The sequence below is a fragment of the Triticum urartu genome, unplaced genomic scaffold, assembly GCF_056163025.1.
Source record: "Triticum urartu cultivar PI428250 unplaced genomic scaffold, HENAU_Tu73 scaffold2, whole genome shotgun sequence".
Lineage (NCBI taxonomy): Eukaryota > Viridiplantae > Streptophyta > Magnoliopsida > Poales > Poaceae > Triticum > Triticum urartu.
This window is the reverse complement of record NW_028260368.1, coordinates 3,402,068-3,413,707: the sequence shown is the minus strand read 5'-3', so window position 1 is coordinate 3,413,707 and position 11,640 is coordinate 3,402,068. Positions and strand designations below refer to the sequence as shown.

The 11,640-nt window shown below is 32.0% G+C and overlaps 1 non-coding gene across 1 annotated transcript; it reads left to right on the top strand.

Moving 5' to 3' along the window:
• Positions 1-2,208: 2,208 nt before the first annotated feature.
• Positions 2,209-2,288, top strand: TRNAL-UAG (transfer RNA leucine (anticodon UAG)). Its single transcript has one exon. It is a non-coding gene; the product is annotated as a tRNA-Leu (tRNA).
• Positions 2,289-11,640: the final 9,352 nt, after the last annotated feature.

Below are 11,640 nucleotides of genomic sequence, written 5' to 3'. Positions count from 1 at the left end.
AAAAATCTCAAATATCCTTCATCGTGAGACATATAACCATCACTATAAATAAGAACCAGGATTCCTACAGTAGTAATTAGTATTAACATAATAGAAGTAAGTGGGTCAATCAAGTATCCAAATTCTAAAGAAAAATCATTATTGACGGTCCAAGACCATAGATATTGATAGATCGAACTTCCATTTATTTGTTGAATAGACAGTTGAACTGAGAATACCATAGCTATACTTAAGAGTAAAACACTAGGAAAAGCCCATATGCGACGAAGATTTTTTGTTGCTGTCGGAATAAGAATAAGGCCAAATCCCATTGACATAATAACTGGAAGTGGGAGAAGAGGGATTACCCATGCATATTGATATGTATGTTCCATAAGAAAAGAAATTGCAATTTTTACTTCAATTTTTACTTCAATTTTTCTATAAAATTGTTTCCGATTCACCAAACCAATTCTTATCTCTTTCTGAAAGAATAAATAAAAAGAATAAGAAAAAATACTGAAATTCTTAATTTTTCCAAAATTTATCTCATTGAAATAATTAAAAATTAAGAATGGGTTTAGTTGGTTAAATTAAAAAAGTTAATAAAATAACTAGGTAACGAAGTTATTTTATTAACTAAATAAAGATATTTATAAAAATAAAAAAAAAAAAAGTGGAATCATTTTACTTTCTATTCATAATTCATTTTTATATTTCTTTAAAACAAAGATGAAACAGCTCTCTTGTTCCATAATTAACTGATTGAGTGAATTCCAATGAAAACCTATGTTTATAAGAAATTATCGAATAGTCCTTACTTCATATAGAACTAAAATTCTAATGACTATAAATTACCTAAGTTTTAGAATGTCTTGTTTAAGAGACTCAGTATTTTTTGTTTTGATTGGAATTCCTTTCCTTTATGGAATACCATTCTGAACTTAATTAACTATTTTCATTTTCCCTTCTTTTTATCCCCCCGTCTTATCTTATATGGGGGATAGGCTTCCATACCATATATCTATATATGGAGTATACTTGATATATAAATAGATATAAATAGATTTAAATGAGAAACCCTTCTATATATTCTATATTATTAAAAAAAAAGTATAAAATATATAAAGAAAAAATGTTAAAAAATTCTTGTTGTCTTATCCGCATTAGACAAAATGAAGTAAAAAATAATTCAAAATTTAAGTATCTTTCAGTATCTAAGTATAAATACTAATAAAAAGAAGAAAGAAGGATTGATTTGCAGCAATAGATGTCTTTCACATACAACTAGAAAAAAGTAATTTCCTTTTTGAATGGCAGTTCCAAAAAAACGTACTTCAATGTCAAAAAAGCGTATTCGTAAAAATATTTGGAAGAAAAAGACTTATTTTTCCATAGTACAATCTTATTCTTTAGTAAAATCAAGATCATTTTCGAGCGGTAATGAGCATCCAAAACCAAAGGGTTTTTTCTGGGCAACAAACAAATAATAAGATTTTGGAATAATATGAATTGACTTATCAAAAAAGAATTCCAATTATTTAATAATTTGGATTCTTCTTTGAATGTACTTTTATGTGTCGAATTACTCGGTACAATATTCTTAGAACAAAAAACCCCTCTTATCTTATATATACAAGAAAAAAAAAGTTTTGTTTGGTATACTGTGTGCTAAGTATTCTTTTCCTATCAATGAACTTTTCATAATTTTCCTAATAGAATCCTCATATTCTATTAGGAAAATTATGAAAAGTGGAGTATTCTTACAATAGGACTTACAACTTCCACCTATCTTCTCCAAAATCATAAGGTTAGTAAATCTTATTAATAAGAGCATAAAGACTTTCATTCTAGAAATTTTTAAAAAATCCAAAAAGCCTTTTCTATTTATCCATTTTATTTTAATTTCATCATTAAATAGAAACCCTTTTGGATTTTTTTCATTGTATTGAAAGAATTTTCAAAATGTAAAGGGGAAATTAATTAGAAAAAATTAGTTCTATAATTGCAAGTTAGAAAAAAGAAGTTCCAACTCTTTCAAGCAGTGTTTGTGTTTCTATTGGGCAAAGCAAGAGTTTATTGTAAAAAAAAAAAATGGAAACGATACTACCAAACGAAGTCTATTTTAATGAAAACTCTAATGTTCCTAAATTTTATGGACTTTCCCAATATCGACGATTCCCAAGATAATAGCTATTATTCTTTTAAGTTACCTATTATTTGAAGTTAGCCGCCATGGTGAAATTGGTAGACACGCTGCTCTTAGGAAGCAGTGCTCAAGCATCTCGGTTCGAATCCGAGTGGCGGCATTCTTGAAAAAGAATACAATAGATTAGAAATCAATTCGAAATTTACAATTTTGTAATGGGACCTTCCCCTTATGCTATTTGCAACTTTAGAACATATACTAACTCATATCTCTTTCTCAACGATTTCAATTGTGATTACGATTCATTTTATAACCTTATTAGTTCGTGAACTTGGAGGATTACGCGATTCGTCAGAAAAAGGAATGATAGTTACTTTTTTCTCTATAACAGGATTCTTAGTTTCTCGTTGGGCTTCCTCGGGACATTTTCCATTAAGTAATTTATATGAGTCATTGATCTTCCTTTCATGGGCCCTGTATATTCTTCATACCATTCCTAAAATACAGAACTCTAAAAATGATTTAAGCACAATAACTACGCCAAGTACTATTTTAACGCAAGGCTTTGCCACATCGGGTCTTTTAACTGAAATGCATCAATCCACGATACTAGTACCTGCTCTACAATCTCAGTGGTTAATGATGCATGTCAGTATGATGTTATTAAGCTATGCAACTCTTTTGTGCGGATCCTTATTATCTGCCGCTATTCTAATCATTAGATTTCGAAATAATTTCCATTTCTTTTCTAAAAAGAAAAAAAAATGTTTTAAATAAAACATTTTTCTTTAGTGATATTAAATATTTTTATGCAAAAAGAAGTGCTTTAAAAAGAACCTCTGTCCCTTCATTTCCAAATTATTACAAATATCAATTAACGGAGCGTTTGGATTCTTGGAGTTATCGTGTCATTAGCCTAGGATTTACCCTTTTAACCGTAGGTATTCTTTGTGGAGCAGTATGGGCTAATGAGGCCTGGGGATCCTATTGGAATTGGGATCCTAAGGAAACTTGGGCATTTATTACTTGGACCATATTCGCAATTTATTTACATAGTAGAACAAATCCAAATTGGAAGGGTACGAATTCTGCACTTATAGCTTTGATAGGATTTCTTATAATTTGGATTTGTTATTTTGGTATAAATCTATTAGGAATAGGCTTACATAGTTATGGTTCGTTTACATTAACACCTAAATGATTACATAAAATAAAACCTTCATGAAATGAAGGTTTTTACTTTTATGTTTTATTTGAGAACCCCTTGAACGCCTTATCAAAGGGTTCTCAAAAATTCGAGATAGATCTAATTATACTTTTTTACTTATTTCTGCATTATATACTTTTTTACTTATTTCTGCATTAATAGAGCAGACGAGTAAAAAAAAGCAAACCTATTTAGGATAATAATTGGATAAGAGAGCCTCTACCCTGTCAACGGATAGGGAGAGAACAAAATCTGGATAAATACCAATTCCTATTACTGGTAAAAAGATACAGATTAAAATAAAGAGTTCTCGTGGTCCAGAATCCACAAAATTTGCGTTTGGAACATTAAATAGCTTGTATCCATAGAACATCTGGCGTAACATAGATAATAAATAAATAGGAGTTAATATCATTCCAATTGCCATTACAAAAGTAATTAGTGTTTTTGGCATTAACAGAAATTTTGGACTAGTAATTAGTCCAAAAAATACTACTAATTCTGCGACAAAACCACTCATTCCTGGTAAGGCAAGAGAAGCCATTGAAAAGCTACTAAACATGGTAAAAATTTTAGGCATTGGGATAGATATTCCCCCCAGTTCTTCGAGATAAACAAGACGCATTCTATCAGAAGCGGTTCCTGCCAAGAAAAAAAGTGTAGCACCAATAAATCCATGGGATAATATTTGTAAAATAGCTCCATTGAGTCCAATGTTGGTTATGGAACCAATTCCTATAATTATGAAACCCATGTGAGATACAGAGGAATAAGCTATTCTTTTTTTGAAATTTCGTTGACCAAGAGAAGTTGAAGCTGCATAGATTATTTGGATCGCTCCTATTATTACTAACCAGGGCGAAAATAGATAATGAGCATGAGGTAACAATTCCATGTTGATCCGAATCAATCCATATGCTCCCATCTTTAATAATATTCCCGCTAAAAGCATACATGTACTATAATGTGCTTCCCCATGGGTATCTGGTAACCACGTATGTAGGGGTATAATCGGCAATTTGACAGCATAAGCAATAAGGAAGCCAAAATATAAAAGTATTTCCAAGGTTGCAGGGTATGATTGATTAATTAATCTTTCCAAATCTAATCCTGGTTCGTTGGAACCATATAAGCCCATACCCAGAACTCCGATTAAGAAAAAAATGGAACCGCCTGCAGTATACAAAATAAACTTTGTAGCTGAATATAGACGCCTCTTCCCCCCCCACATGGATAAAAGTAAGTAAACAGGAATTAATTCTAACTCCCACATGATAAAAAAAAGTAAAAGGTCTCGCGAAGAAAATAATCCTATTTGACCACTATACATTGCGAGCATCAGGAAATAGAATAATCGCGAATTCCGTGTAATTGGCCAAGCTGCTAAAGTAGCTAAAGTAGTGATAAATCCTGTCAATAAAATAGATCCTAATGAAAGTCCATCGATTCCCAATCTCCAGTGGAAATCGAAGACATCTATCCATTTATAATCCTCCTTTAATTGGATTAAGGGATCCTCCAGTTGGAAATGATAACAGAACGCATAAGTCATTAGAAGGAATTCTAATAAACAAATAGATATAGTATACCACCTAACGACTTTGTTTCCCTTATGAGGTAAAAAGAAAATTAATGAACCTGCAAATATCGGCAAAACAACAAGTATTGTTAACCAAGGAAAATAACTCATGATAAAGTGATAAAGACAAGATACGTTTTGACCAGAAAAGCCCGTGCTCGATTATTTCGAGCACAGGCTTCTTCGGTAAAGAGGAATCAGACGATTCGAGTGAAGTTTTTTGTAACGTATCAATAAGATAGAGCCATGCTACGTGTTGTTTCAGGCCCTAAATAAACGCGGACACTTAAAAAATCTGTCGGGCAGGCAGATTCACATCTCTTACAACCCACACAATCTTCGGTTCTCGGCGCGGAAGCAATTTGCTTGGCTTTACATCCATCCCAGGGTATCATTTCTAATACATCTGTTGGACAAGCTCGTACACATTGAGTGCATCCTATACATGTATCGTAAATTTTTACGGAATGTGACATTGGATCTATAAATTTTTCTTTTCAACATAAAATTTTTCGATCTGGTAAAAATGAAATTAGTACTATAATGAGTCATATGTATTGTAGACACCAGACGAAGCAATGGTTTATCCAAACTTCAAAAAAAAAAATCTATTTTTTAATCTGTTTGTGAGAAAGCGTGAAGAGAGCCAAGAGACTTTAATTTTGGATTTCAACAATAAATAAGAAATAAGAAAGAATTTTACGAATTGTACAGACGAATTCGAATTAGCCAATAAATTGGCTATCGTCTTTTCAATATAAATTATTGCAATATTCAAATTGCAATATCAATGAATTACAAATACAAAAATTCATTTAAGTGAAAAAGAATACTATGCAATAATCTACTAAAAAAAATGGATATTCTCAAATAATACTAAGAAAATAGTATTGATTTCTATTTATTTTAATATGTGCGCCTTTGTTTAGAGGATTCTATGTCTAATTATTCAAAAGTCTAATTATTCAATAAATTAGATTGATTGATACGAGTGGATTTCCTATTACGATGGATGGAAGAAAGAATGGATAGTCCAATAGCGGCTTCAGCAGCTGCAAGGGCTATAACAAAAATTGCGAAAATATCTCCTTTTAATTGGCGACTATCAAATAGATCAGAAAATGTTACGAGATTTAGATTAATTGAATTCAGTATAAGTTCAAGACATATTAGAGCTCTAACCATGTTTCGGCTTGTGATCAATCCATAGATACCAATCGAAAATAAATAGACACTCAAAAAAAGTACATGCTCAAACATCATTAACTAACTCCTTATCAATCTCGATTCATTTCAATATGAGGGCAAGAATTGAACCGATTCAATTAATTACAATAGAACAATTACACAACAAAAGAAAAAAAAAAAAAAAAAAAAGGAGGTATTTGTTGGCAGTAGATGGATTTTACTAAATCAAAATTGTGATTCTTTAGTTATTTATTTTAGATTTGCAATTCTTATAATTTGTACTTTTTCTAAGTTTTCTTATTGCCGAGCCATAGTAATTGCACCTATTAAAGAAACTAGAAGAATTATGGAAATGAGTTCAAACGGAAGATAAAAATCGGTTGCTAAATGAATTCCAATTTGTTGAACATTATTTATGAGACCCTGTTCTACTATTTGGTTTGATCTTGTAGTCCAAAGAATTCCATACCACGACGTATCTGGGATAGTAGTCATTAGTGAAAAAACAATAGTTATACAAACGAGTGAAGTGAACCCATCTCCAATAGTCCAATAATTCTTATCTTTAGACCATTCTGAGCCATTTACGAACATTACAGCGAATATGATCAAGACATTTATGGCTCCCACATAAATAAGAAGTTGTGCGACAGCTACAAAGTAGGAATTTAATAAAAAATAGAATAAGGATATACAAACAAGAACTAATCCCAGCGAAAAGGCAGAATAAATGGGGTTGGTAAGTAATACTACTCCTAGACCCCCTAGTAGAAGAACAAATCCCCCAAATAGCATAAGAATCTCATGTATTGGTCCAGGTAAATCCATTATGGATAAAAAGAAATTAATAGTATAAAATTTTTCATGAACTGACTAAAACTAAAGGATTCAAGGAAGGAAAAAAGGATTAGGGTATTTTTTTGTGTATAAACTTATAGTTATAAATTATATTATATCACGAAAATCTAGTCTGATTTAAAATAAGAAATAATTTCCAATAAGCAGTAGTTTTTCGTTTTTCTTTATAGTTTAATTTTAAAGTTTAATAAAGAATTATTAGATTTTTATAACAGAAAGACAAAATCAAAGTTTAGTAATCAGTAATCGTTCTTGAATTCGAAGATTTTTCTTTGTTTATTTTACTTTCAGACGAATTCCTAATTGTTTGAATTGTGTAATCTCCCATTATGGAGATTGGTAACCGACTTAAAGCAATTTGATTGTAATTCAATTCATGACGATCATAGGTAGAAAGTTCATATTCTTCAGTCATTGATAAACAGCTTGTTGGACAGTACTCAACACAATTGCCACAAAATATACAAACTCCGAAATCAATACTATAATTAAGCAATTGTTTTCTTTTAATATCCTTTTCAAATCTCCAATCCACAACGGGTAAATCTATCGGACATACGCGAACACATACTTCACAAGCAATACATTTATCAAATTCAAAGTGGATTCGCCCTCGGAAACGCTCTGGTGTAATTGATTTTTCATAAGGGTAGTGAATCGTTATAGGTAAACGATTTGTGTGGGATAAGGTAGTTATGAAACTTTGACCTATGTACCTTGTAGCACGTATTGTTTGTTGACCATAACTCATGAACCCAGTTACCATAGGGAACATATTCATTCTAAATATCTATGAAAAAGATATGTTTCTTTCTCTTGTTTGAGAGAGCTTTTGTGTTGAAAATATTCTTACTATTATTGTATTATCTTATTTATAGTGAAACAAGTTGAGAAGAGGTTGTTAATAAGAGATTGCCCAGGGAAATAGGTAAAAGAAATTTCCATCCAAGATTTAATAACTGATCCATTCTCATCCTCGGTAAAGTCCATCTTATTGTGATAGAAATGAAGAGAAATAAATAAGCTTTAGTTAATGTAATAAATATACCCATTGTCATTTCCAAAATTCCAACTGCTTTATTCATTTGGAAAAAATCAAAAAAGGATATATAGGGAATAGATAAATTCCACCCGCCCAAGTAGAGAACTGTTACAAATAAAGAAGAAACTAATAAATTTAGGTAAGAAACAAGATAAAATAAACCATATTTGATACCGGAATATTCAGTTTGGTAACCTGCTACTAATTCTTCCTCCGCTTCTGGTAAATCAAAGGGTAATCTTTCACATTCTGCCAAAGAAGAAATTAAAAAAACCAGAAAACCTATAGGCTGACGCCAAATATTCCATCCAAAAAAACCGTATTTTGACTGTGCTTCAACTATATCAACTGTACTTGAACTGTTAGATAATCATAGTCGGTGATAACATCACAGTTCCCACCGCTATTTCAAAACCGTACATGAAACCTTAGCTTCATACGGCTTCTCTATGATCAGAAAAAGGAAAGGACTGTTTTGTTCCTAGCCCCGGGGGCGTAGATAGAATTAGATAAAATAAAATAGATTTGAAAGTCCTAAATTAGACCAAAGGAATTCCGTCTGCTAGAATAAGAAAAAGCGCTTCCGAATTGATCTCATCCTTTATAATATAATGAAAATTTTTCTTTGTTCAGTAATAACTTAATCTTGGAATAAAACACTTGTTACTTGTTATAGGAATTCAATTAATAAATGGAAAGAGTTGGGTATTAGTTCATGAGCAATTCTGCATGAATATGGATAGAGGAAGGAAATAATGAAAATTTTTTCTAGTGCACTCCATATCTTTTTTACTATTCTTCTTTCCCCAGGGAGGGGGTATTTAAAAAGAAAAAATGGATAAAGGGTTAATTCGTTCTTGATAGCCATTTCCTTAACAAGTGAATGGGAACATACTCTGGATCGGAATCCGAAGAAAGTACTACTTGATAATTTCTACAAATTGCAAGTCCTTATTATGATTCCTTTTATGGGCAAAAATCTCTAATGTTTTAGATTTTCCATTACTAATCCTTTATGTACTTTAGTGTTCCTAACCCTTCACTAACTTTTGGTGGATTCTTCTTATGGATTATTAAGTTATAGTAATAACTAGGAGTATTCTAGTAATGGAATTCCATATCGTGAATCCTTTATTCTTGGCCGCTTCAAGATATGATGACTAATTAAAAAATATCAACCTTGGGATAAAGAGTTTACACTGCTTATGTTTACTTCCACTTTTTTCTTGTACGTAGGAAATGAGATTTTTTCTTTTTACTACAAATTTATAAGCTGTTTTGTTTCACTCATATAGCTATCTAGTTTAACTTACCAACCCAAATACTAAATAAGAAAAGGAATATAAATAGTTAATGGATTTTATAGGAAAAAGATCTATTTTAACGAATCACACGTAGAGATATTGCTAGCACACAAAAAGTTAATGGTATTTCATAACTAATGGATTGAGCAGCAGCTCGTAGACCGCCTGAAAAAGAATATTTATTATTTGAGCTATATCCTGCCATAAGAAGACCAATAGGAGCTATACTTGAAATGGCAATCCATAAAAAAACACCAATACTAAGATCGGCTAAAACAAAATGATATCCCAAAGGGATAACTAAAAAACTTAATAAAACTGATATGACTGCTATAGAGGGTCCAATGCTAAATAAAGAAATATCTCCTCGGGATGGCAGAATATCTTCTTTAAAAAGTAGCTTAGTCCCATCTGCTATAGCTTGAAGCAGGCCCAGGGGGCCAGCATATTCAGGACCAATACGTTGTTGTATCGACGCAGATATTTCTCTTTCTAACCACACAATTACGAGTACCTCTATTGTTATTCCCAAAAGGAGGGTCAAAATGGGTAGAATCGATATCAGTCCATAGACTTCTTTTAATAATTCCAATTTCGAAAAAGAATTGATAGTTTCTACCTCTACCCTATCTATTATCATTTCAACGATCAACTTCCCCCATAATGATATCTATACTACCTAATACGTCATGATATCAGCCAATTTCATTTTTTTAACTAGCTGAGGAAGAATTTGCAAATTAATAAACCCGGGTGGACGGATTTTCCATCTCCAGGGGAAAAGGCTATCATCTCCTACTAGATAAATCCCTAATTCACCTTTTGGGGCTTCTACTCTTACATAAAGCTCTTGTCTTGACAATTCAAAATTGGGCGAAGGTTTTTTACCAAGAAATTTATACTCAAAATCATTCCATTCAGAATTATTTTCTTTCTTAAAGCGTCGGACTTCTAAATTTTCATAAGGTCCTCCAGGAATTTTTTCTACAGCTTGTTGAATTATTTTGATGGATTCCCTCATTTCACCAATTCGTACTAAATAGCGAGCTAACGAATCCCCTTCTTTTTGCCATTGGACTTTCCAATCAAATTGGTTGTAAGACTCATAAGGATCTACTTTACGAAGATCCCATTGTATTCCAGAAGCTCGTAACATCGGTCCCGATAAGCCCCAATTTACTGCTTCTTCTCCGCTAATAAAACCTACTCCTTCAACTCGCTCTAAAAAAATTGGATTCTGTGTAATAAGTTGTTGATATTCAACAACTCCGCGTAAAAAATAATCACAGAAATCTAAACATTTATCGATCCATCCATAAGGTAGATCGGCGGCTACTCCTCCGATGCGAAAGTAATTGTGCATCATTCGCATACCTGTAGCAGCTTCAAATAGATCATATATTAATTCTCTCTCTCTAAAAATATAGAAAAAAGGAGTCTGTGCGCCGAGATCCGCCATAAAAGGTCCAAGCCATAGCAAGTGAGAAGCTATCCGGCTTAATTCTAACATAATTACCCTAATATAGCTGGCTCTTTGTGGTATTTGAATATTCTCCAAGAATTCTGGTGCATTTACTGTTATTGCTTCTGTAAACATAGTAGCTAAATAATCCCACCTTGTTACATAAGGTAAGTATTGTATAATAGTTCGGTTTTCCGCGATTTTTTCCATTCCTCTGTGTAAATACCCTAATATGGGTTCACAATCAATAACATCCTCACCATCGAGAGTAACGATCAGTCGAAGAACACCATGCATTGATGGGTGTTGAGGGCCCATATTGACTATCATGAGATCTTTTCTTGTAAGCGGTAGACTCATATCCTTTCTTCCTTAATTCATTATTCCATGAAAATGGATTATTCCATGAATTCCTCAAAGCGAGGCTCATCAAAATGAAAAATCTAAGACTACTATAAGACTACTAAAAAAATAATAAAACAAGAAAAAAATTTGAACGATTAAATTACTGCTCCCGAATATTCAACTGACCGATTAATTTCTTATAACGTACTCTATTTTTCTTTGCCAAATAAGCCAGCAAACGTCGACGTTTTCCCAAAAGTCTTCGTAGACCTCTTTCCGATGAAAAATCTTTTTTGTGTAATTCCAAATGTGAAGCAAGTCTCCGTATCTTATTGGTGAAACTGAATACTTGAAATTCAACAGAACCCCTGTTTTCTTCTTTTTCTTCTTTAACCATAAATCCAAAAATTTTTCTACCTCCTTTCTTTTTCATGTATTTTTCTGATCAGGAAAAATACAAAATTATGTCAGTTATTTTGAAGTTATTCTAATCTCGTACACACACAAATTTGCAATTATTCATCTAC